Here is a 25,051-nt window from a genome sequence, read left to right as displayed (position 1 = left end):
GTTAAAGAGCAGGTTGGTGCTTTAAGAAAAACCTGCTGTGTTTTTACTTTAATGTCTAGTTCACAGAAAAACTGGATGATATCTTTTTAACTTTAGCTAATATGTTTACACACAGAATTTTCTTTACAATTAACGTTTTAAAACTTGCTTAAACCTTCAAAACAATGTATTTTTTAATTTTTTAATGTAAGTAAAAATCCACATTCTTATGCCTCCTTATAATCTTTTTACCAAAGGTATATTTTACTTTCTTTATATACCTTACACATAAACTGTTTGTTCAGTAGTACTCAGGAGACCTTATTACTTTTAAATTATACAACAATTTTTGCGTAAAATTTTCAATAACTTTTTTTCTTTCACAACTTTGGCAGACAATTTTTTGACATGTCTCAACTTTCTGACTTATTACAAACATTTCTTTCTTTAAACAACCAATTATTTTATTTCAGGACAAGAATTTACTGTATGACACTCTTTTTACATAAATTCTGCCTCCTCCTTTTTTTTCCTTTTTTTTAAGATAAACTTTTTTTTTTTTTAAAGCAAACTTTATTTATCTACTCTGTGGACTAGACTGTCTAAGGCCACAAGATTAGAAGTTACTATAATACATGTTACACTGTTAACTTTTAGCAAACTTTACTTTTGTTGAAAACCTTGTAAGTTTGGGATTTCAATTATCCTTTACTATCAATAAGACCTTGTTTAGTCTAAATTAAGTTAGAATTGGTATAGATGGCCCCTTTTTTTTTTTTTTTTTACTTTTTTTTTCTGTTAGCAAAGCAGCTGCTGCTACAGATTGAAGGCATCTGGGCCATCCATGGGTTACTGGGTTAAGGATGTTTGATAAGAAGGCCTCAGTGCTTTCGGGATATGCCTTTGTTTATACTGACAACAAAGTGGTATTAGAGTGTTACAGGGTTATGGAGAATACCTTTAATTATCAATTATAGTTTTTAAATTTACCTTGGCTTTTAAAGGAATAGGGTATACTCTTTTTTTCTTAACTACTTGTATATTTCTCTCTCGCTCTCTCTTTGCCTTTCCTTTTGCCTCTATCTCTCTCTCTCTTTCTGCCTCTCTCTCTGTCTCTCTCTCTTTTCTTGACTCCTTTGTCTCTCTGTCTCTTCCTCTCTGTCTTTTCCTCTCTCTCTCTTTGCATCTTTTTCTCTCTGTTTCTTTCCTCTCTTTCTCTCTGCTGGTCTTTCCTTGCCTCTGCCAGCCGCTTATACTGCCGTTCTCTTAACTACTGTGGGGAGTAAGGTGGTCTAAAACCAGCTGTAACTAAGTGTCTATGTACGGAAACTGGTCTGGGTGCCCTGGCTTACAGGTTACCTTGTGCCATACCTTTGAAACAAGGGACCTGTCCAGGCTTCCTTCTGACGGCCAACCTACCTCTAATGCTGGCCAGTCTATGTCACACAAAGTTCTAAGTTTTCCTGGTGTCATAGTAACACCATAATCTCCCTTAAATCCTTTCTTGAAATTTTTCAACATAGTTCTTAGTGGGGTGGGCTTATTTGTGCCTGGCCCATGCTTCTTCGAGATAAAACACCATGTTCACACCACACACACACCACAAAACAAAGTACAAGTAAAAAGGGCACACACACACTTCTGCAGTTTACACCAAATCAAAATCAAAACCAAAATCAGAGTATCCAGAAATTCAAGCCAGGTCAAAACCAAAACCAAAGTATCAAGCAATCCAAATCAAGTCAAAAACAAAAACTAAAGTGCTGGCACAGGCACACCATGGGTGATCAGGCCACGCTTCCACTCAAACAGAGTAGACAAGTTCCTAAGACCAGTCCTGTCAAGCAATTCAAACTAAGTCAAAACCAAAACTAAAGTGCCGATAAAGGCACACCTTGGATGATCAGGCCAAGCTTCCACTCAAATGGAGTGGGAACGTTCCTAAGACCAGTCCTGTCAAGCAATTCAAACTAAGTCAAAACCAAAACTAAAGTGCCGATAAAGGCACCCCGTGGATGATCAGGCCAAGCTTCCACTCAAATGGAGTGGGAAAGTTCCTAAGACCAGTCCCGTCAAGCAATTCAAACCAAGTCAAAACCAAAATCAAAACCAAAGTGCCGATAAATGCACGCCGTGGGTGATCAGGCCACGCTTTCAATCAAATGGAGTGGGCAAGTTCTAAAGACTACTCTTACCAAGTTTTAGATGTCTGGACTCCAAGTGCCAGTTCCTTCCCGGTGTTCAACCACTGCATTGATCCTCCATGGGGGCCTGTGACACACTGCTCTGGTGAGGCGTCCCACCAGGGCAAATGCCTACCCAGGAGCCTCTCAGGATCAACATTGCTTTGGCTGGTTAGAGTCCCCCGCAGGGATGTTCCACAGGGCAGGCTAAAGCCACCTAAGGAGGTGCCTCAACCATCCATTAATCACCTCATTTCCCAGTCAGGGAACCAAGAAATGTAGCAGGATGAGCCACGGACAAAACCCCTCAGGCACCAAGATAGTGAAGGGAGTGGCTTTAATCAGCTGGGAGCATCGGCAGGCTAGCATCTTAAAATCTGAGCTCGTCAGGTGCTCAACTTCTGTCTCTTTTAAGGGCTCAAAACTCTAACGGGTTCCACGTGAGAGGGTGATAATTGATTGAGCAAGCCAAGGTGTAAGTGACGGGCTGCAAGCACCAGTGGTCAGAGTGAAACAGAACAGAACGGGAGGTTTCAGAGTGTCCTTCCATATAGTGTCTGGAATCTATGGATGACGTCAGTTGCTAGGTCAGGGGTGGAATTTTAACTATCAGGCTTAGGTCAGGCAGGTCCATGCCTGGTTTCGGGTCTGGTTCCTTAGGTGCCGGGCTACCTCCCTTTAGTTTCGCTTCTCTTTTCTTTTCTGAGTTTAAAACAATATAAAACAGTATAAGAAGGTCTCTCTCTTCCCTCGTTGTTATGTTTGGATATGTTTAGATTTAAAAAATACCTATCATTGTGATATAATTGCCTGTGGTATTCAGTACAGTAATATGCTGTACAGGTTTGCAGCCTAGGAGCCATAGGCTATACCTTATTGCCTAGGTGTATGTACACTAGACCATCTAGGTTTGTGTAAGTACACTCTATAATGCTCACAGTGAGAAAATTGCCTAATGATACATTTCTCAGGACAAATCCTGGTTGTTAAGCAGTGCATGACTGTAGTTGGGTCCTGTTTTTTATCCATTCTGCTAATCTCCATCTTTTGATTGCAAAGTTTAATTCATTTGTGTTTAAAGTAATTACTGATAAGGAGGAACTTGCTTCTGTCATTTTGCTATTTGTTTTCTATATGCTTTATAGCTTTTTGTATTTCATTTCCTACAATACTGTCTTCATTTTGTTGAGTTGATTGTTTCTAGTGAAACATTTACATTCCTTTCTCATATTTTTATGTGTATATTCTATATCTACTTTCTTTGTGGTTACATTGGGGAGTACAGTAAACATTCTAAAGTTATAATAATCTTATTTTAATTTATACCAGCTTAACTTCAATAAAATATTGAAGTTATGGTCCTTTAGAGCTACTTTAGAGCTGGGCCTACTCTTTTTGTATTTGTCGATATTATGAATATATATCTTTATAAATGGTGCACCATAAGTGTTCATAAAACATAAACAGATAAAATTGGAAAAGTTATTTTAAAGTTGGGTAATCTCCCTGTCATAACTCTGAAAGTACTGAAGTTCACTATTAAGAATTCTTGCTTAGTAATTAAACCATGGATTCAATCTACATCTGTGTTGACTATAAAGATATATAGTATTTGAAAATAATAGATAAGCCCTCACACATAGATTAAGATTCGTTTTCATTTCTAATGATTTTAAACTTCAGAAAAACACAAATATATGCATAAATTTTAGTGCATTTTATGATAATATGTTATACAGAGTTTCTAAAAGTTACTATTTTTGATGAAAACACTGTAAAACAACTATTCATATTTTAATTCTATAATAACTGAAAAAAGTATTAAATTACCTTTGAATCACAGACCCAAATTATTGACTACATGAAGCTTCTACTACTTTCAGCACATTTTTGGAAAATTACTTTCCTCATGAAGAATTCAATAGGGAAAAAAAATCCATAAATTAGAATCACCATGCTTGCAGTGTTTTGAGTTTTTTGAAAAAAATGTATTTGTAAAGAAAGTTATTTATCTTAGAAAGTAGTACTTAGGAAGTATTGACAGTGTGTGTATGACTTCTTGAAAAATAATCAGCATGCAGAAACTATTATTTTCACTAAAATCTGTGTGTTCCATGCGTTTGTCAACCACCTTTGCAGTTATATTAGTCATGCGATTGAGTTCTGGCCAATGGGATGTGGGTAAAAGTATGCCATGCTCTCTTTATTTGTGAATTAAATGTAGAAAAACTCCAGCAGAGGATCCTAGTCTTGGGTCTTTTACCATCAAGTCAGGAAAAATAAATCATGCTTTTTATTCAAAGAGAGGGGATTTAATATCAGAACACTGATTACACAAGTGTGTAATCACTGAAGATGAAGAAGCACAAAGTTACTTTTTAGTTCCGAGATAATAGCAGGAAACAGCTACTACCCTAGGGCTGGTTGTAACAGAGGCTTATTCAATGGTCTCCAAAACCCCCACTTCCTGATACTCATGTCCTGCATTCATACATGACCCTCCCCTAAGGATAGGCTGGACCTAATGAAGCTTCTAATGAATAGAACTAAGCAGACATAATAAGAGGTCAGTTTAAATATTAGGATATAAAAATACTATGGTTTCTGTCTTGGCATGTTCTCTTTCACTCTTTGTTGGATTACTTACCCTGGGGAAAGCCAACTGACATGTTACAAAGCAGTCTAGCAGGGAGAGAGGCTCATGTGACAAGGAGCTAAAGCCTGCCAACAACCATGTGAGACAGCTTTGAAGCTGATTTCTCCTCTACCAGTCAAGCCTTCAGATGAGTCCACAGCCTCTGCCAACAATTCTAATACAGCTGCATAAGAAAGTTTGAACCAGAGGCATCCATCTAAGCTATGTCTACATTCCCAACCCTCAGAAACTAAAATAATAAACATTTGCTTTAAGACACTAAATTTTGGGTAATTTGTTATGCCCCAATAATAACAAATACATCACGGAAACAAAAGGGAACAGGTGGGTTACAAAAACCTAGGAACTCAGAAAATAATTAATCACAAATTATTTGGTCAGTCCTCTGAGAAAGGGCTATACATATTGTCACCATTAAAGGTGGTATAGATCCCCTTCCTATTAGAGATATGATGTAGATGCTGCAGACATTCCACACACCAGATAAACTTGAGAAAACGTTTATTACTCACACAGTGACTCCTAAGGCAATAAGAACAGGCTGTTATGCTCAAGGTTAGGGTCCAGCCCCAGCTGAGATCAAAGGGGTGTGGGTAGATGTGGGGCATGCAGCTGGAAGAACACTCCAGAGACAGCAGGTAAATGAGACATGGCTTTATTCAGCAGCTTTCTCATCAGCAGCTCTCTTACACTGTCCTCTCTGTCATGGCTGCTTGAGCCAGCCGCTCCCATGCAGAGCTGCACAGCCGGCTTTCCCTTGCCTTCGGGTCAGCAGCTTAACTCTTTCTCTCTCTGGGCACAAGTGAGCTGAGCTGCATCCTGGCTTCCCCTTGGTTGTCTGCAAGACAGACAGCTCTGACTCTCTCTTTCTCTGGACACAAGTGCACCCTATACAGTGTCAGCAGGGCAATTATACCTTTTACAGACAATAGTGGCTTAGAGCTAAGTGATGGCCTTCCCATGTTATGGCTACACGGCTGTGATAACAAGTGGAGTTATACACCTGTGCTCTAAACTTGCTGAGTCACTCTGGATGTTTATCTCGGCTTGTTCTTTACCAAAGCATTGTGATCCTTACACAGGCACAAGCAGGTTCATGCTGATGTAAGTCAGGTAGAAGGAATGGGTTAAACCATAATGATGGCTAGGGAGTGGGAATGGGGAAAAGTTCCTATCCATAGGCTGGCTACTTGCAAGGTTTGAATTTTCCACCCGTGCCAAAGGAGGAGGCACAGGTTTTCTTATCAGCATGTTTAGATGTGGGGCCAAATGGGAAGGGGGAGGTGAGGCTAAAATAAGTTAAAAGTCAAACATAAAAAAATGAAGTCAGACTCTATTAAAGGGTGTCTCCTAGCTACTTTCTGTACTTCAGGAGTGCAGAGGAGAGACCCTAGAGGATGGTGCTGTGACCTCTTAACACAGAACACAGTTGGCTGCAACTGATCCCTCTGAGAGAATGTATGACCAGTTCTGAGAATAGTAAAAGACAATTAAGATGGAATCTAACTGCTTCTGCTCAAACCATGCTGACAGGAAAAAAGGAAGTCCTTTTCTTTTCCACCTTCCAAAATCCCTTTAGTGACAACCACCTATTAGCAGAAATTAGTAGATGTCTCAGAAATGTACACCTGTGCTCCAGGTATACACTAGCACTACAGAAAACACTATGGAAGCATAGATTTGGAGCAAAGTCAATGGGCAAAAAACCTGTACACTCTTTACCTCTGTTATCTCAGCATCTGTGCACATCTTCCTTCCTTCCTTCCTTCCTTCTTTCCTTTTTCTTTTTTCTTTTCTTTTCTTTTCTTTTCTTTTTTTTTTTTCTGAGACAAGGTCTCTTTTTGTCGCCCAGGCTGGAGTGCAGTGGCGCAATCTCGGCTCACTGCAACCTCCGCCTCCCAGGTTCAAGCAATTCTCCTTCCTCAGCCACCCTAGTAGCTGAGATCACAGGTGCGCACCACCACACCCAGCTAATTTTTGTATTTTAATAGAGACAGGGTTTCACCATATTGTCCAGGCTGGTTTTGAACTCCTGACCTTAGGTGATCCACCTGCCTCAGTCTCACAAAGTACTGGGATTACAGGCGTGAGCCACCACTCCCAACCCTCCTTTCTTATTTTTTAACTTCTTTAGCAACAGTTTTATGATTCTGCATTTATTCAGACAAAAATACTTTCACCCTCTCCTCCAAAAGGGGAAATATAGATAAAAATGATCTATCAGTGGGTGATCTATCATCACCCTCTTGATCTATCAGTTAGCTCAGTCCCTCTACTGATTCAGTCATAACTACCTCAGATACTCTATAACTGAGTCACAAAGTAAAAATGCTATTCGTCAACACTAATCCTTATCTAAATTAATGACATAGAGAAGAAAGAGGGAAAATATTATGTGCAAAGTTACTAGTCCTTGTTTCTGTAACTAGTCAGAAGAATTTTTTTTTCCTTCTTCTTTTTTTCTTTTTGAGATGGAATGTTACTCTGTTGCTCAGGCTGGAGTGCAGTGGTGCCCTCTCGGCTCATTACAGCCTCCCCCTCCCTGATTCCAGTGATTCTCCTGCCTCAGCCTCCCAGGTAGCTGAGATTACAGGCACATGTCACCATGCCTAGCTAATTTTTATATTTTCAGTAAAGATGGGGATTCACCATGTTGGCCAGACTGGTCTCAAACTGCTGACATCAGGTGATCCGCCCACCTTGGCCTCACAAAGTGCTGGGATTACAGGCATGAGCCACTGTGCCCAGCCAAGAAATGTGATAATTGTAACTTTTCCCACTATCCACGACATGTTCCGTTGACCTCAGCCAGTGTCTCTGCTGGTCGTAGTTATTAACCTGGTAGAGTAACATCAAATATTTATATCGGAAGATCTAATGACTCAGTCATTTTGTCTTTATTGGACTTCTGTTGTTTTTCCTTAATTTTTACTGTTGAATACGTATATACTAAAAGGTAACTCAGAGAGTCCACTTGTTATCCTCTCTGCCCATTATGTAGCAGGAACTTAATTTTTCCCTGAAAATCAGAGTCAATCACTTCAGCCAATAAAGTATCCCCTTCTTTGACAGTTAATTCATTAAAAATTTATGAAAAACCCAACATAGCTATCTAGTAGTCTCAACATCCAGTTTGATGGAACATGGGTTGTGTCTCTTGGTGGAATTATTCCTAGTTCCTTTGGGAACTGAGGTTGCTAAGTTAGCAGAGTCGAAAGTTTCAGGGATGGAAACTAAACTTTTGTAAATGGATAATTAGATTTAACAGTAAGGGAAGCCACTTTTATTTCTGCCTCTTGACTCTCTGAGCCATGAATTCTGGCTGTGGCAGAAATAGCACTGTATGTGTTCAAAACATATATTGTATGCTATAGCAGATAATCTAAGTCAGTGGCATAGGCGGAAAGACCTGTGACATAGGGGGAAACACTGTTTTTGTCATAAAACAGTGTTGAGTGGGACTTCAAGGTAATAAATTTTGGCATGTTGGAAGTCTATGAATGGTAGTGCTGGCCAAAGCATTGCTGACAAGTAAAGCAAATTCATATCCAGAACAACTGTGCATTTTTGTGAGTTCAAATCGCTGACCTCTCCATGGAGGAGAAACTAGATAAGAAGAGCGTGGGTCCTTGAGTTCTTCCTTAGCGGTTAGACACTAGGAGAGCCACTGAACCCAGAACATCTGTTCTGGACTTTGTGTATGAGAAATAAATGTTTATTACTTTAAGCCACTGAGATTTTGGTGCTGTTTATAACAGCTTTTAGCCTAGTCTGACTATTTCAAGTAGGAAATTTAAAATTTCCCTTCAATGCAAAATTAAAGAACTCTGAAGATCTATGAAAGTGTTAAAGACTTAACAGTTTTATACACAAAATTTTCATTTCTTTAATGTAATATTTAAAATACACATATTTCCATATTAGATCTATGCATTGAATGTTGTTTTTTAAATTTATTTACTTTTTAAAATAGAGATAAGGTCTCACTGTGTTGCCTAGGCCAATCTTGATCCTGGGCTCAAGCAGTCCTCCCACCTCCGTCTCCCAAAGTGCTGGGATTACAGACAATAACTACCATCGTGCCTGACCAAATTTTGTATGTTCATTCAGAAATGAACTTCCATGTCTGAAATAATGAGGCTAATTTAAAATTTTTGTTACTACAATTACTGTTGGTATGATTGATTGATACATGTATTTTTAAATTTCAAGTAGCTCAAAGAATATCTCCCTCTCTGCCCAAAAGACATGTTTGATTTTTTAAAATTAGAGAACTATTCATGAAATCAAAATCTTAATTACTCGAAAAATTAAAAGTGAAGTGTTTTTTTGCCTCCATTCCTCATTTTTTTCTTATGTGGGGTAAAATTTTCTTCTTTCCCCCTTGTGTTTCTGATCTTCCTAAATGGTTTATTTACTAAAAGAATGAACTGTATGATTGCCAATTTTCTTTTTCATCATGTTACAAAGCTTTTAAAATATGATCACATCTTGAAAATCTATTTTTTGCAAAAATTACTGATACAAGGCCAGACTATAAGGTGGAAAAGAGACTTGAGAATTTCTCTCTCCCTGCTGTGTCAATATACCAAATGAACCGGGAAAAAATATTAAATGGTATGTGCAGCCCAAGCTCTGTTGGGCTCTGGCTTACCATGAATATCCGTGAGGATTTTTCATACCAAAGAGTATCTTAAATAACTACAGCAAAGCATTCCTAAATATGATTTAGAATCCACTTTGATATCAAAATACAATGATTGTCTAATGATTAAAAAGAAAGATGACTACTAGAATACAGAATGGTTTTAATGACTGCCTTAGTCTGCTTTGTATGGATGTAACAGAATACCTGAGACTAGGTAATTCATAAAGAAAATAAATTTATTTGTTACAGCTTTGGAATATGGGAAGTCCAAAGCTGAGGGGCCACATGTGATCAGCTTCTGGTGAGGACCTCATGCTGTATCATACCATGGCGGGAGGCATCACAGAGCAGGAGGGGCACGTGAGAGAACCAAACTGGGTTTTATACAGACCCACTTCTGTAATACTACATTAATCTAGTAAACCATTAATCCACTTATGGGACCAGAGTCCTCATGACCCAATCACTTATTAAAAAAATTTATATATATATATTTTTTTATTTTTATATATGTATTTATTTTTGAGATGGAGTTTCACTCTTGTTGCCCAAGATGGAGTGCATCCATGATCTCAGCTCACTGCAACCTCCGCCTTCTGGGTTCGAGTGATTCTCCTGCCTCAGCCTCCCAAGTAGCTAGGATTACAGGTGCCCGGCAAATTTTTTGTATTTTTATTAGAGACAGGGTTTCACCATGTTGGCCAGGCTGGTCTCGAACTCCTGACCTCAGGTGATCCACCCACCTCAGCCTCCCAAAGTACTGGGATTACAGGCATGAGCCACCGTGCCCAGCTCCCAATCACTTCTTAAAGGCAGTACCTCTTAATACTTTTACATTGGGGATTAAGTTTCAACATGAGTTTCAGAAGGGACAAACATTCAAACCATAGAAATCATGTATTAAGCCTTGTATAAACAAAGGCAAAATAATCCATCCCAAATATTACATAATTTTTTTCAACTTTCTTTATATAGTGTATATGTTTGAGGTTTCTTCAGTTCACCAATTTCATGATTTTCTACATTAAGTATAAAATTGTATCTATTAATATAACTTTCATCTCTTCCATCCTGACACTCCAGTCTGTGCAATGTATATCTGTTACATTTCTTTTCCTCTGCAATATGTCCTCGCCTTTGGGGAAATGGTTTTCTCTACCCCATATGAATGTGCTAGGACTATCTAGAAAAGGGCCCTACTCTCCATCACCACAGAGGCAAATTCGTGATCTCAAAGCCCCGATACTATATATATACACACACACACATACACATATAGTCTGTGTGTATATATATGTGTGTGTGTATGTGTGTGTGTATATATATAGGTTTTTTTTAGACAGTCTTGCTCTGTCGCCCAGGCTGGAGTGCAGTGGCACAATCTCAGCTCACTGCCACCTCCACCTCCCAGGTTCTAGCCATTCTCCTGTGTCAACCTCTTGAGTAGCTGGGATTACAGGCTCCTGTCACTATGCTGAGCTAATTTTTGTATTTTTAGTGGAGACGGGGTTTCACCATGTTGACCAGGCTGGTCTCGAACTCCTGACCTCAGGTGATCCACCTACCTCAGCCTCCCAAAGTACTGGGATTACAGGCGTGAGCCACTGTACCCAGCCCCAATACCGTATTTAGGGGAAAGAGAGTTGCAATTATTTATAATGCTGTACAGGCTCTAGGCCTAGAGCTGCTGACAGCCACGTTCCTCACTTCATGAGGAGTCTCTTGAGGAGAGCAGAGCCAAGACAGAAAATGTTCCCATGACACAGTATTAGCTGCCACCTGTGTCTACACCCTTAGACCTCTCAGGTAAGTGAATCATATACTTCCTGGTTTTCTTAAGTGGATTTCTGTCTTTTGCAACCAAAAGTTCTGAAGTTAGAGCCCTCATGTACCACCTTGCACTGCTTATCTTGATGAGGAGTCTTTTAAATTAATTTTATAATATTAAAAAAATATGATGAAGGAATCACAAAAATAAATGTACAATTAGTGAAAGAAAAAAAAAAAACATGCACAACGTCTTTATACAAGTCTAAGATAAAAAGTATTTTCATTAATCCCAAAATAGGAAAGGGTGAGGCCAAGTTCTTGTTTGGTATTACAAAGCAATGTTGGCTGTGCTTACCCATACTGGGTATCATAGCTTTTAGGCCCTTGCAGTGTACAGAGCACTGATTTCTAATCCAGTACCACATGACTCATTCTAGCCTTTCTCCCCTGCCTGTCTTCTGTCACCTCCCAGTCCAGCACTCCAATCTGCTCTGGGTACAGCATTCCCAGGCTATTTTCTGTAAGCCTCCCTCCCTTATTGATTATGGTGTCTTCCCCTAACCCTTGCCCTCCAGGTGAGACAGGCAGGATGGATAGGACTGGATTGGGTAAGAGTTGCCCTTTGTCATGGAGAAAATTCTGGGAGGGCTTCACAATGAATACTCTCTTTCTTTCTCCCTGGCAATTCCACGAGGGGTCTTTCTCAGAGACCTCCTCTAAGAATCTGGTGGTTTTCCTGAGGAAAAATCCAAGTATGTAAGGGGCTGTCTTATACTATTTCTCTTGAAAGCCCTTCACTGTTATACCAGCATGCACTAAGCCTCCAGCAATTCACTAAAAATGTTACGTAAGTATTTTTACCCCTGCTTTGGAGTCCAGTGGTTTCTGCTTCAGAGAAACAGATCTTGGTGGCTTTATGTCTCTGGATGTACCTGACTCTAAAGTTTACAAGGTGGTATTTTGCCTTGTGCCCTCTTCCATTCTCTGATGGGTCTAACTTCTTAAGTCACATTAAAAAATTTTTGTTTTCCAAAAAAAATAGCATTAAAAATATAATTATAAAAGTAATTCATTTGCATTAGAGATATTTAGAGTATACAGAAACAAAAAGAAAACTAAAAATCAACCATAATTTCAACATGTAGATATGATGACATATATTTTGACGTCTATCCTTCCCCGAGTTTTTCAAAAATATTGAAAACATTAATTCACTTATGTATCATTAAAAGATGCTTCTAATTTTCCACTGGCCTATGTAAATGCAGAAGAATCTCCTTAGAGCAGATGATTTTATCCCTACATTGACACATTTGGTTGTGCACATTGGTCACAAAGGCAAAGCCTGGGAGTATCATCCTGGAATCTTGAGTATGGTGCCCTTCTGAAGCCTGTGCTGGAACCTGGGTGACTGAGGGCAGCAACAGAGGGCAGAGGTGCTCCAGTTTAGGCAAGACAAAGTTTATACAGCAAGTTTAAGTGACAGCAGTGGGAACAATGGCAAGCCTAATGTAAGCCCTCTTAGGGGACTGGTCACAGTTTCCATTTCTTTCTCTGCCTAAGGTTTTGGACGGTACATAAAGAGATGAGCCTTCAGAAGGAGATCTTGCACTTCCTGATAATGTGGACATTGGAATTCCCAGCAACTAAATAAAAAGAATAGCTCTGTTATCAGTTGTTCTTCTAGGATTAAATGGGTCACATTTATAGTCAGATGCTTTTTTACAAAGTTTACTCCTGTTTTTATTTATTAACATTTCTAAAGACTTTGGAAAATTTAAAGCCATGCCTGCATTAATACAAGCTTCTCTTACTGATATGGTTTGGCTGTGTCCTCATCCAAATCTCATCTCGAATCATAATCGTCATAATCCCCATGTGTTGAGGAAGGGACGTGGTAGGAGGGGATTGGATCGTGGAGGGTGATTCCCCCCATGCGGTTCTCATGATGGTGAAGGAATTCTCACAAGATCTGATAGTTTCATAAATGGCAGTTTTCCCTAGGCTTTTCTGTCTTTCCTGCCACTTTGTGAAGAAGGTCCTTGCTTCTCCTTTGCCTTCCACCATAATTGTAAGTTTCCTGAGGCCTCTCCAGCCGTGCAGAACTGTGAGTCAACTATATTTTTTCCTTTATAAATTACCCAGTCTTAGGTAGTATTTTTATAGAAGTGTGAAAATGGACTAATCAACTTACTTTGGGAAATTCTTGCAAAAGTTTAAAAATTGTAAGTAGTAGAGAAGACCTCAAGTCCTAGAATTTCAGAGCTGGTGTTCCTAGAATGAAGTGATCACAGGAAGCACCAGGAAGGGAATGGAGAAATAAGAGAACAAAGTAGAGGATGCCAAAACAAGTGTGTTGATGAGAAGATTGCTTCATTGGGCAACTGGTGCTCAGTTCCACTGGGACTATAGGGCGGTTACTCCCTGGTCCTCCTAACCTACCCTGTGAACAGGTTGAGAACACTCCTATGATCAGAGAAAGGTGAAAGTTGCAAGAACTTGCAGTAAAAAGTCATCAAAATGAAACCAAAAGGTAAGTGCCTGCAGAGGGGATGTGACTGAGGCACGAGAGCACCCGCTACACCTAGGATGTTGTTTTCCAGTCCAAGTTCTACTAAAAGGCTCTGAATGGGAAGTTCTTGAGCCTGGGCTATCTATCAAAAGGTGCTTTTTAAAATTTCCATTGGGCTATGTTTCTTTGCTTACAGATGCCTTCATTGGAAGGGCTGATGGCTAGCTAGCTCTATGCTTGGATTGCACTTGCTCAGAGGCAAGATTCTTTTCAAATGTGTGGACAGAGAGCATCATTTCCCAAGATAATTTCCTTAATAAGGATAACTTCACTCTGGAAATGGAGGTCTTTAGTTTAAATCATTCCTGGTCAGCAGTGTCCTTCTTCCGTCTTCAGCCCTAAACATCTCTCAGTTTGTTGTGGAAGTCTGGAATCACCTCAAGCTGTTGTATGATCTATCTTAGGACCCAATATTATAACTGGGTGCCATTACCCCAGCAAACATCCCATTCAATGAGCCTATTTTCTGGCTTTATCTTGGACACAAAAGTTAAGGTATTTTAATTTAACTAATTATATAGTATTTCATATAGTGATAAGTTATGTAACAAAATAAAGCAGGATAAAGGGAAATGAGAGTCTTCTTGGGAACTAATTTAGAGACCTGACATGCTTTTGTGTGGCCAGTGTCAACCTTTCCCTCATGGGTCCACTAGGATCTGAATGCGAGTCTCTTAACAGGATCCAGAGATTTCTGGTCCTCACTCCCAGGCTCTGTTCTAGAAATGTCTACCAACAAGGTGAAAAGGAATGGGAAAAGGGGAAAAGAAATACATCAGACTGGTGTTTCTCCACCAGGGCCCTCTATTATTTAGGCTGCAAGGTAGGCTACTATAATAAAGGGACCAAGAAACTTCAACAAGAAGAAGTTTACCCTTGTCCATGTAATAGTTTAGAGATAAATAGGCAAACTTGTCCTTGTAGTCATCTCTGCCATACTCAACTTATAGCTGTGACCTTCCTGTGCAACTCTGGAAAGATCCTCCATTGATTCTCATCTGCTCACCAGTGGAAAGAATGGCCTATTCCCAATCATTTTTGGCTGTTGAAGTCTCAGAGTGGTACACAATACCTTTCATTTTCTTACATCCCTTTGAGCAAAGCTTTGTGATGTGGTTACCCTTAACTGTAAGATATCTGGAGATTATAAACTTTGGCTGGGAAGATATGTGACTACTTTCTACTCTATTATATGAAAAGAGAATGGATAGTAACAGATAACTAGCAATCAGCTGCAAATCTCAGCAGAGCCAGAGGCTTTACCAGCACTCACTTGGCTATTAATATCAGTTGCTTCAGACTTGAAGTGTAAGAAGTGGAGGGAAAGAAAATGGCCGTTATGTCATTACGTTTCTTACATTTTCTGTTTATCTCTATTATAGGTATTTTATGAAATAAACAAAAAGCATCCTAAAGATTTTTAGAAGTAGGAATACTGTACATTGTAACAGTTTTAAATTATTGATATTAGTACTATCAATGTTGTGGTAGATTAAATTGTCATCCACAGATATTAACTTCCTTATCCCTGAAGCAGGAGTATACAACCATGCCAATTGCTAGGTGAGTTGCAGTGCCTCCCCATGTAAACAATATACATACCTATACCATTCATGCTATGCTTGATCATGCAGATGATATATGCCACATCCAAGCAGGAGTTTTGAGAACCATGTAATAACAGTGTGTCCCAAATAGGGGCTCAGCCCCACATCCTACTCACAGACCGTCAGTTGATATGAAATGCAAGTAACTCATAAACTTTTGTTTGTGTAAGCCACTAAACTTGTGGAATTATCCTTTACCTCAAATCCAATCTGATGAATGTGATAATTATTATTGTATATGAATCTGCAACTTAAGAATAATATATGGGAATGAGTGATATTGACTAGGGAGGGGATGTAGTAGGATGAGAAAAGAGGAGCATCAACGATCACCAACATTTAAGGAATGCAGAGAGGAACTAGATGCTGCAAAGGACACTGAGAAAGAGCAGACTGAGATGTAGGAGAAGGATCAGAATAAAAACCAGAGTATTTTTCATGTAAGCTGACTAGTAAGGCTTTCATCAGAAAAACATAAACATAAACACCTCTAATTATTTTAATCAGAAAGAGATTTATTATAACTTATTAGAAATTTGGACAATTGCTGTTAATAATCACAGCTGACTACGTGTTTGCAGAAGCCTTTACTGGTGCCCATTGATTCCAGAAAAATAATTGATTTTTGCTTCCTCTGTGTTTCAAATCTCAAGCAAGCTCTCATTGTCAAAATGTAAATTACTGCAAAATTCTGGTGGGAAAGAATTTTGAAAATTTAATTCCTGGTGTTTCTAGCTCCAGCAATAATTAGAAGAGAATAGAAAGGAGTGAGGATGAATGTTTACTGACAAAAGAAAAAAAAACACATAACAAGAAAACAAAACAAAATCTTGCACAAAAGCTAATAGAGGAAAGCATTTCAGAAAAATAAGAAAAGTGTCAATGATGCCAAATAACTTAGAGAGGTAAAATGCTATATAAACTGGAAGTAGCCATTAGAATTATGAACTAGGGGGATTATTGGAAATCATTTCCAAAATAATCATATTGAGAAGTTATATATGAAAATCTTATTTGAGTGACTTTAAATGGATATGAGAAATGAAGAAACGTTGACCACTCTTTCAAGATAGGAATAGAAATAAGGATAAGTAGAGAAAGAAAAGAGGTGGCAAAATAAAGAAAAGAGATGATGCAGGATTAAGAAAAAATAGTTTTAAAGTGATCGAGACTCATGTTTCAGGTAGAGAGGAAGTAGTAAATAGAGAAGGAAGGGCTGAAAGTACCAACAAGAATATAGTTAATGTAGCAAGTCCCAGAAGAAAATGTGCATGTGTATAGGCATCAGATTACAAGTAGTAGGCTAACCTCTAAGAGAAGGAGGGATGTCAACATCCTCTAAGACTTAGTTAAAAGAAAGAAATGAAGATGGGTATAATTGTAGATATCCCTGTAGCTATGAAAAGAAAATAGAATGTAAGGAATTTATGCACGAATGATGTTTCTTTTTCTCATAAAAAGGAGGGCAGAGTTATCTGCTTATCAAATGAACAAAAATAAAAATGAATAGTTCTCAGTGCTGGTGAAGGTATTTTAAACTAGAATCTCACACGTTGTTGTTGAGAATGTAAATAATCTATTTCCCTGGTAGTAATATGGCAATCTGGATTGAGAAATTTATGTAAACACTTACCTATAACTGGGCCTATATGTCAACTTTGCCCTGCACCCGCATTGAAGACAGTTGAGGCATAGACTTGCTGAACCAAAACCCCAACAAATTTAAGTACAAACGCATTGGCAAAAAAAAAAAAAATGCACTGATGAGAATTACATTACAGTCACAATGCAAAACTTTCTATAAAGTTTTTGACTTGGGGAAGGCAATAAAAACTCTTCACCTAATCTTTTGATGCCCCTTAGAATTGTTACAGACCTTATAAATATTCAAATATAAAGAAATGGAAAGTTTGAGTGAAGTCACATAGTGCTTCTTTCCACCTTCTCATATCATCCTTGAGTACTCAACAGACCCAAGTTCAAAAAATGGTACATAATCACCAGATGTCCAAAGCATCTTCTCGCTAGGTTAAGAGGCAGATTTTCTAAACAGCTATGAATGCTAGAACTTGATGGACAGCATATGTAGGACATGCAGACAGTGGCCTGAGAATTTCTTCCTGATCACCAGACTAGTCTACAGCTCTACTTATAGGACAAATGTATGTGTGGGACAGATTTTTTTAAAAGCAGCAATAATAACATTGTATGCTTATTGCACATCAGGAACTATTCCAACTACTTCACATGTGTTAACTCACTTATTTCTAAAAATAACACATTTGAGATATTTATATTGTCGTCTGCATTTTACAGATGGTGCAACTGATCCACAGAGAAGCTAATTAACTTGCCCAAAATTATGCAGCTAAGGAATGGCTTTAGAAAGCAAAAGAAAATTTTGTATTAAGAAATGAAAAAAAAAAAAAAAAGACAGTATGGTGAGGCCCTACATACAATTTATTCTACAAAAGAAGGTGGTGGGGATCAAATGCAGTATGCATTCATTGAATAAAAAACAGTATATATTGTTGGTCTTTCCTCAGTGCTTTTTAAATTCTCCTGTTCTTTGTCGTTATGGTCTAAAAGAACCTTGATCATGTGGACATGTTACAAAATAATGTATTGGTACACTAGATTTATGACATCTTATTAAGTGAACCTGATGAGCAAGAAATGGAAAATACTCTGGGTACCTTGCTAAGATATATGTTTCAAGAGGTGGGAGATAAACTCTATATAGTTTCAAGGACATGATCATTCGCTGAAGTTTTTAGTGATCTTGTCATCTAGGGCATCTATTCCAAAGTAAACAACAATTTATCACACTACCCACCAATATGGAATAAGTACAAATCTTGGTAAGTTCATTTGGATTTTAGAAGTAGCATATTTTGCACCTGAAATAGTGCCCAAAACCTTCTGTTGGACGGTTTGGGAGTCTACTAGTTTTGAATGCAAACTCAGAGCAAGTAAGGGCTCTAACTGTGGGCTCTGACATGTTTTGACTGTGGTATAGGTAGATCTACTTGGACCATATAACCCATCATGTACAAAGGTGCTAGAGAAAGATGCCCTCTTGAGCCTCTAGCAAAAGTGAAAAGCAGAGTCAAAGTGTACACTCTTACATTCTAGAGCAACAGCATGCCACCTGTACTGGCTACCAGTTGATTTATTTTTAGCTCCAAATTTATGTATTTGCCTCCTCTGTATTAATGGAGCTAAGTCCTTTAAATATTTAAATATTTTCCTTTGGAGACCAGGCACGGTGGTGCACGCCTGTAATTCCAGTACTTTGGGAGGCTGAGTCTGGTGGATCACCTGAGGTCCAGAGTTCTACACCAGACTGGCCAACATGGCAAAATCCCGTCTCTACTAAAAATACAAAACATTAGCTGGACATGGCAGCAGATGCCTGTAATCCCAGCTACTTAGAAGGGTGAAGTGGGAGAATGGCTTGAAGCCAGGCAGCGGAGGTTGCTGTGAGCCAAGATCACACCACTGCACTTCAGCCTGGGTGACAGAGCAAAACTCCGTCCCCACTGCCCATCGTCCCGCACAAAAAAATGTGTGTGTGTGTGTATACACACACATGCATACATGTATTTTCCTTTTGAAAGGTGGCACTGATTTCTTAGCTGAGAGCATTGGAGAGACATTGCAAGGACAAAATGGTTTTGCTTCCTGTTTCCCAATGCATGGTTGGTTTCCAAACACTCCTGCAGCACACAAAACTTCCCCTGTACTGCTGCAGCATATGAGGCTTCTCTAGCACCAAGCTCTTGCAACACTTGTAATTTCTCCAGTGCTGGGCTCCTTCAGTGCACATTGGCCATCATCGTCACCCAGCGGCCAGCAGCTCCCTGCAGAACCTCTCATAGCGGGAGTTTGTGGTAAATTACCTTCATTAAGACACCTTCCTATTCTGTGTTATTTGTCTTTGACTCTAGCATCTCGTGTTGTCTGCCAGCATCTACAAATCTGTTGCAGACTAACTGGTTAGTTGTCAAGGAGGACAAACATCAGACCCTTCTCAGTTCCTGACATAAGGTCTAGATCTCATCTCTGGGTGGAGGGTGAGACTCCTCTGGGTGTTTAATCTCAGCCCTAGGAATAATTAATGTTCCTTTATTTGCTCCTCCTATATTCTGTTAATTTTTCTTACTCTTACTATCTAATCTCTTTATATTCTAATCCCTTATTGTTGCCAATTTTTATATTAAACTTTTCATGTTTAAATTACTCTGTTGTTTTTCTTTTGATAGGACTCAGACTGATAAACCATTTGCATGAGAGAACTATACACCATTTGAAAAAGAGCTTTTTTGCAAGGTGTGGTGGCTCACTCCTGTAAACCTGGCAACTCGAAAGGCTGAGGCAGGAGGATCACTTGGGGCCAGGAGGTGGAGACCAACCTGGGCAATACAGCAAGATCCTGTCTCTAAAATAAATAAGAAAATAAAAGAAAAAGAAAAACAGCTTTTGATATACTACTGTACTCACATAGAAGCCAGTCTTCTGAACCTAGAGCATCAAATGACCACATAATAAAATTATCTGTCTTCAACTGAGTTAGACCATTAGTTAACAAGTCATAACTTTAGGCAACCTCAGCAGCAATCTGTTATAAAATGGAAGTGTTATATTAAGTTTTGGGCTCAATTAAGTCCAGAGAGCTTAAGTAAGCTGCAAGAAAGATGACTTGGACCTCCATGTCACCTGAAAATGTTGCATTAACAACACTCCCTCAGCCTCATGGGAGGAGTTCTCCATTACCAGCTGATAGAGAAAGAAAGTTTGAGTTTGATCTATGGATAGATTGGGTTGATACATGGTTACTGGTAGAAAATGAACTGCTATTTTACTATACCCCTTACTTGGGAATGTCTCTGAAAGACAGTTGTGAGGAAAATCCCTTAGGCTGAGTATCTGTCAGTTCATCTGGTCCTTCATTTGTATAGTAAGAAAAGTAGTCCAAACTAAGGGTATGCATGAACTCTTAGGCAATAGTTAATGGTTTAGCTCTCTGGTGAGAAGTCAGGAAGGAGTAAGATAGGAAGATTGTGATCAAGTATGACTAGAAAAGAAGCATATATTTAGACCTATGTATTAGATCAAGTAGGACTAGAAAAGAAGCATGTATCAGACCTCTGGGAGTAGGCACATCATGTGAGCATGTTTGTATTGTATGCTAAGTCTCCCTACCTCCTTTTATGCCATTTCTCATTACAGCTACCAAATCATTTGTACTGCAAAATCTCTTATATTTTTCACTAGACTGATTATATGAATGTGGTATTAATTAACATGTTTCTCCACATCCATGTTTTTGCAATACTTTGGCAGTAGATCCAGACTTGATTAGATTCATCTTTGCTTTTTAACTTTTTTGGTAACAACAGACCATAGAGAGGTGATATAATCTGAACTTCCTATTGCATCTCATCAGGAAGAACATAATGTATTCTCTTATTTTTATTTAGGTTAAGATGGTTCAAGTGTTGTCATCTATCCATTAAAATTTTTCCCATCAATCTTCCATCCAATAGTTTTAGCATTTATTATTTAATTCAGGGTGCAAAGTGGTGATGTTTCAATTCTAATATTACTCCTGAGTTTAATTAGTTGTTATTCTTCTCTAAAGAGGAAATTTCATACATTTTTTGGGTGTTCTGAAATATAATCTCAACAGGAAAGCAGAATAAATGTTATCTTTTCTTCTTTTATTATTATAATAATGAGTTCTTAGTAATCATCAAATCTAATATATGAATTTCCTTTTGAATATTATGAAGTTAATCTTTATGAATATCATTATGATATTTACATATATCTATATCTGTATATCTATATCAAGACATATTTTGATCTATTGCTGTCATCTTTTTATTGTACTATTTGTTTCATGTTTGGCAAATGATGTTAGGAAATAAATTTTTTTTTAGAAATAAATACATCGAAAATCTTAAATTTTGGTTTATTTCATAATTTATTTGATTTCATATTTGTATCTCTTTTTCTGTTTGAGAATCCTTATTTTATAATGACATAAGTATATTATTCATTTGCTTTATCCTACCATAAATATGTGTGTACATAAGATATGCAATAATGTACATGAAAGTTTCAAAATAATGTAAATTAAAAATGTTAGGCCATCACCAACTAAAAGGATCCCTTTTTGGTCAAGAGGATCCCAGAAAAACCTTAAAAACTGAATTCCTGTCTAAGACAGGAAGGGTGGTCAGATATATGGAATTATACCCCTTCCCTTTTGGAATTTAGGCAAAACCACCAACCAGCATTAATGTTAAAACAGAGATCATAAGACTAACATAATGGACTTTTTGTGACAATAAGATACCCAATTATAAACAGGACCCGAGGCCATGCCAGACAAGGCTTAAGTCACGCACGCTTACAGGTCACTCTGACCCAGTCTATTGGTTAACAGACTTTCTTATCATAAAAATTCCTTTCTGCTGACTCCAAATTTTTACACAAAGATTTACTTCTTTACCCAATTGCAAATTGAAGAATTTCTGAATCTATCTATAACCTATAAGCCCCTACTTCAAAATATCCCACTTTTTCAGACCAAACTAATGGATACCTTCCATGTATTGATTTATGTCTTTGTCTGCAATTCCTCTTTCCCTGAAATGTATAAAACCAAACCGACCACCTAGGGCACATTTTCTCAGGACCCCTCGAAACTGTTTCCAGAAGCCATGGTCACTCATACTGGCTTAGAATAAACCTCTCTAAAATATTTTACAGAGGTTGATTTTTCCATTAACCATAACAGTACCAACAAACCAAATACTGAAATAACGACACCAACATTAATACTAGCGTAATACCACCGAACACAATTTCAGTGTTTTTTTCAGTGAATTTTTCTTAGGATACAAGGACGTAGAGTCAGGATATTATGTTTTGGGATGTAGAGTCAAGCTAACATGTTTGAAAAGTATTTGAAATAATTCTTATCCATGCAAGAATGGTACCAACCAATATATACTTAGGTTTATTTATTTATTTATTTGTTTGTTTATTTGTTTATTTATTTATTTACTTACTATTTTGAGATGGAGTCTCGCTCTGTTTCCCAGGCTGGAGTGCAGTGGGCTATCTTGGCTCACTGCAATCTCTGCCTCCTGGGTTCAAGCGATTCTCCTGCCTCAGTCTCCCTGAGGCTGGGATTACAGTCGTGAGCCACCAGGCCCAGCTAATTTTTGTATTTTTAGTAGAGACGAGGTTTCGCCATGTTGACCAGGCTGGTCTCAAATTCCTGACTTCAAGTGATCTGCCCGCCTCGGCCTCCCAAAGTGCTGGGATTACAGGCATGAGCCACAACACCCGGCCTACTTAGGTTTATTTGTTTCACTCTGTTTTCTAATTTTGGGGATGGTTTGTTCTGTCATCCTTTGGACTTATTATTTTTCTGAAGATATGTGTGACATTTACATGATTCTGAATTCAAAACTAGCTTCCACCCCTGGGTTGTTTTTCCTATTCTCTCTTTTCTTATACAGGTAAACCATTTTTACTCATTTTTTGCCTTTTATTATTTTGTATTTGAACTCAGGTAGCATGGTGCTTTAGTTTATAGTCTTAAACAAAATGTTAGACTTAAACTGCCTCATTAGAAATTATCAAACCCTTTTTTACAGGAAAGTGGGTGTTGTTGAAAATTGCATATATTTGTATCCAGTTCTCCTTAACATCTAAACTTGGAAACTATCATTACAGGCCTTTCCATAAGTCCCACCCTCTACCTCCTCCTCCCAAATTTAAAACCACCAGACAGTAGCTAAAAGCCTTTTTTAAGGCTTTTTGTGTTCCAAAAGCTTATAACCTTAACCCAGATACCTACTTTATAGATTCATAGCATGCAAGCTTTGCAGATATGCTTTTGAAGTTTGCATTTATAAGCCTTTGTGTACCAGCCTTAGTAAATTTCCATGTGACCTGTCTGAACTTCTTGAAGACAGTGTGAACAAACATTACAAGCTTTTTGTGAAAGAGAATGTAGGTTCCATAAAACTTTTTCCTAAATCCTATTATATTTCCTTTAAATATCCCTGTTCATTCTCACAAAATTTCACTACCCCTGGTACTATTTACATCTCTTTCCTTTCCTACTTTTGCTCTTACTATTCCCAGCATTTCTAACTTTGGGCTTCTCAAAAAGTTCATTCAGTTCCCATGGCCCACTCAGCATAATAAAAGCCTGAGAGCTGATGGATGGAATAGCTTTAGATAAGAAAAGTGCCAAAGCCAGGGTTGTTAGCAACATTTTAACCACCTATTGTTCTTTATAAATACCCCTGGGAGTGCTCAGTTTATCCAATTACAGTCAAAATTTTTCATGATATTTGTCCTCTTGGGAATATAGCCTAATGGAGTAATTCAAACTGGTACAATGAGTAATGCACAAAAATGCTTATTGCAAAAATTTTACAATCATGAAAATGTATTATTACACAAACATTCAACAAATGGATAGATAAATTTATCCATTTTGTAAATATGCGGTGCATATTTACATTAGGCTATTAAGGATTAGTTATACTATAAAGACATTTTAATAACATCTAAAAATTTGGAGGATGTACTGTTAAATGATAAAGTATAAAAAAATCTGAACAAAAATGACAAAACACTAATGGTGTTGTAGAGGTGAAGGGAATTTTCCCTTCTCCTTTTAAGGTGCATGTTGATGAAGAGTCAAACTCTGTAAAATTTATTCTGAGCCAAATATGAGTGACCATGGCCCATGACACAGCTGTAGGAGATCCTAAGAACATGTGTCCAAGGTGATTTGGCTTGGTTTTATGCATTTTAGGGAGATACAAGACATCACTTAATACACGTAAGACGTATTATGTATTTGTTTGGTTCGGAAAGGTGGGACAACTCAAGGCGGGGGTATATGGGTGGAGGGGTTGTGTGCAGGTCTTAGGTGGATTCAAAGATTTTGTGATTGGCAATTGGTTGAAAGAGTTTATCTAAAGACCTAGAATAGACAGAAGGGAGTGTTTAAGTTAAGGAAAGGAATTGTGGAGACCAAGGTTCTTATTATTTAGCTGAAACTTCCAGATAGCTGGCTTCAGAGAGAATAGATTTTAAATGTTTCTTATCAGACTTAAAAAGGTGCCAGACTCAGTTGTTCTCTCCTGGATCATCACAAAGATCTGGAAAATGAAGAGGATTCTATATAAAATGTGTACTTTCTTCACAACAGATAGCTTTGCAGGGCCATTTCAAAATGGGTCAAAAAATGTATTTTGGGGTAAAATACTTTAATTTCTTTTTGGGCCTACTGTCATGTTGGTGTCTTATTGCTTCAAAGAGTCTGTTATTGTCACTCTTATGGTCTCTGTTTTAATATTAATACTGGTCAGCTGTGCCTGAATTCCAAAGGGAGGAAGGTAGAATGAGGCATGTCTGACCACTCATTAGTCTCATGGCCTGAACTATTGTTTGAGGTTAACTTCAGAATGCCCTTGGCTAAGAGGAGGAGTCTATTCAGTTGGTTGGGGCTGCTTAGAATTTTATTTTTGGTTTACATGTGAGTCTGCTGAAATCAACAGTCAATAGACTAACGGGAGAAAAAAAAAGCAAGTTTAT

Source organism: Macaca thibetana, chromosome 2, assembly GCF_024542745.1.
Source record: "Macaca thibetana thibetana isolate TM-01 chromosome 2, ASM2454274v1, whole genome shotgun sequence".
Lineage (NCBI taxonomy): Eukaryota > Metazoa > Chordata > Mammalia > Primates > Cercopithecidae > Macaca > Macaca thibetana.
This window is presented reverse-complemented; position numbering follows the sequence as displayed.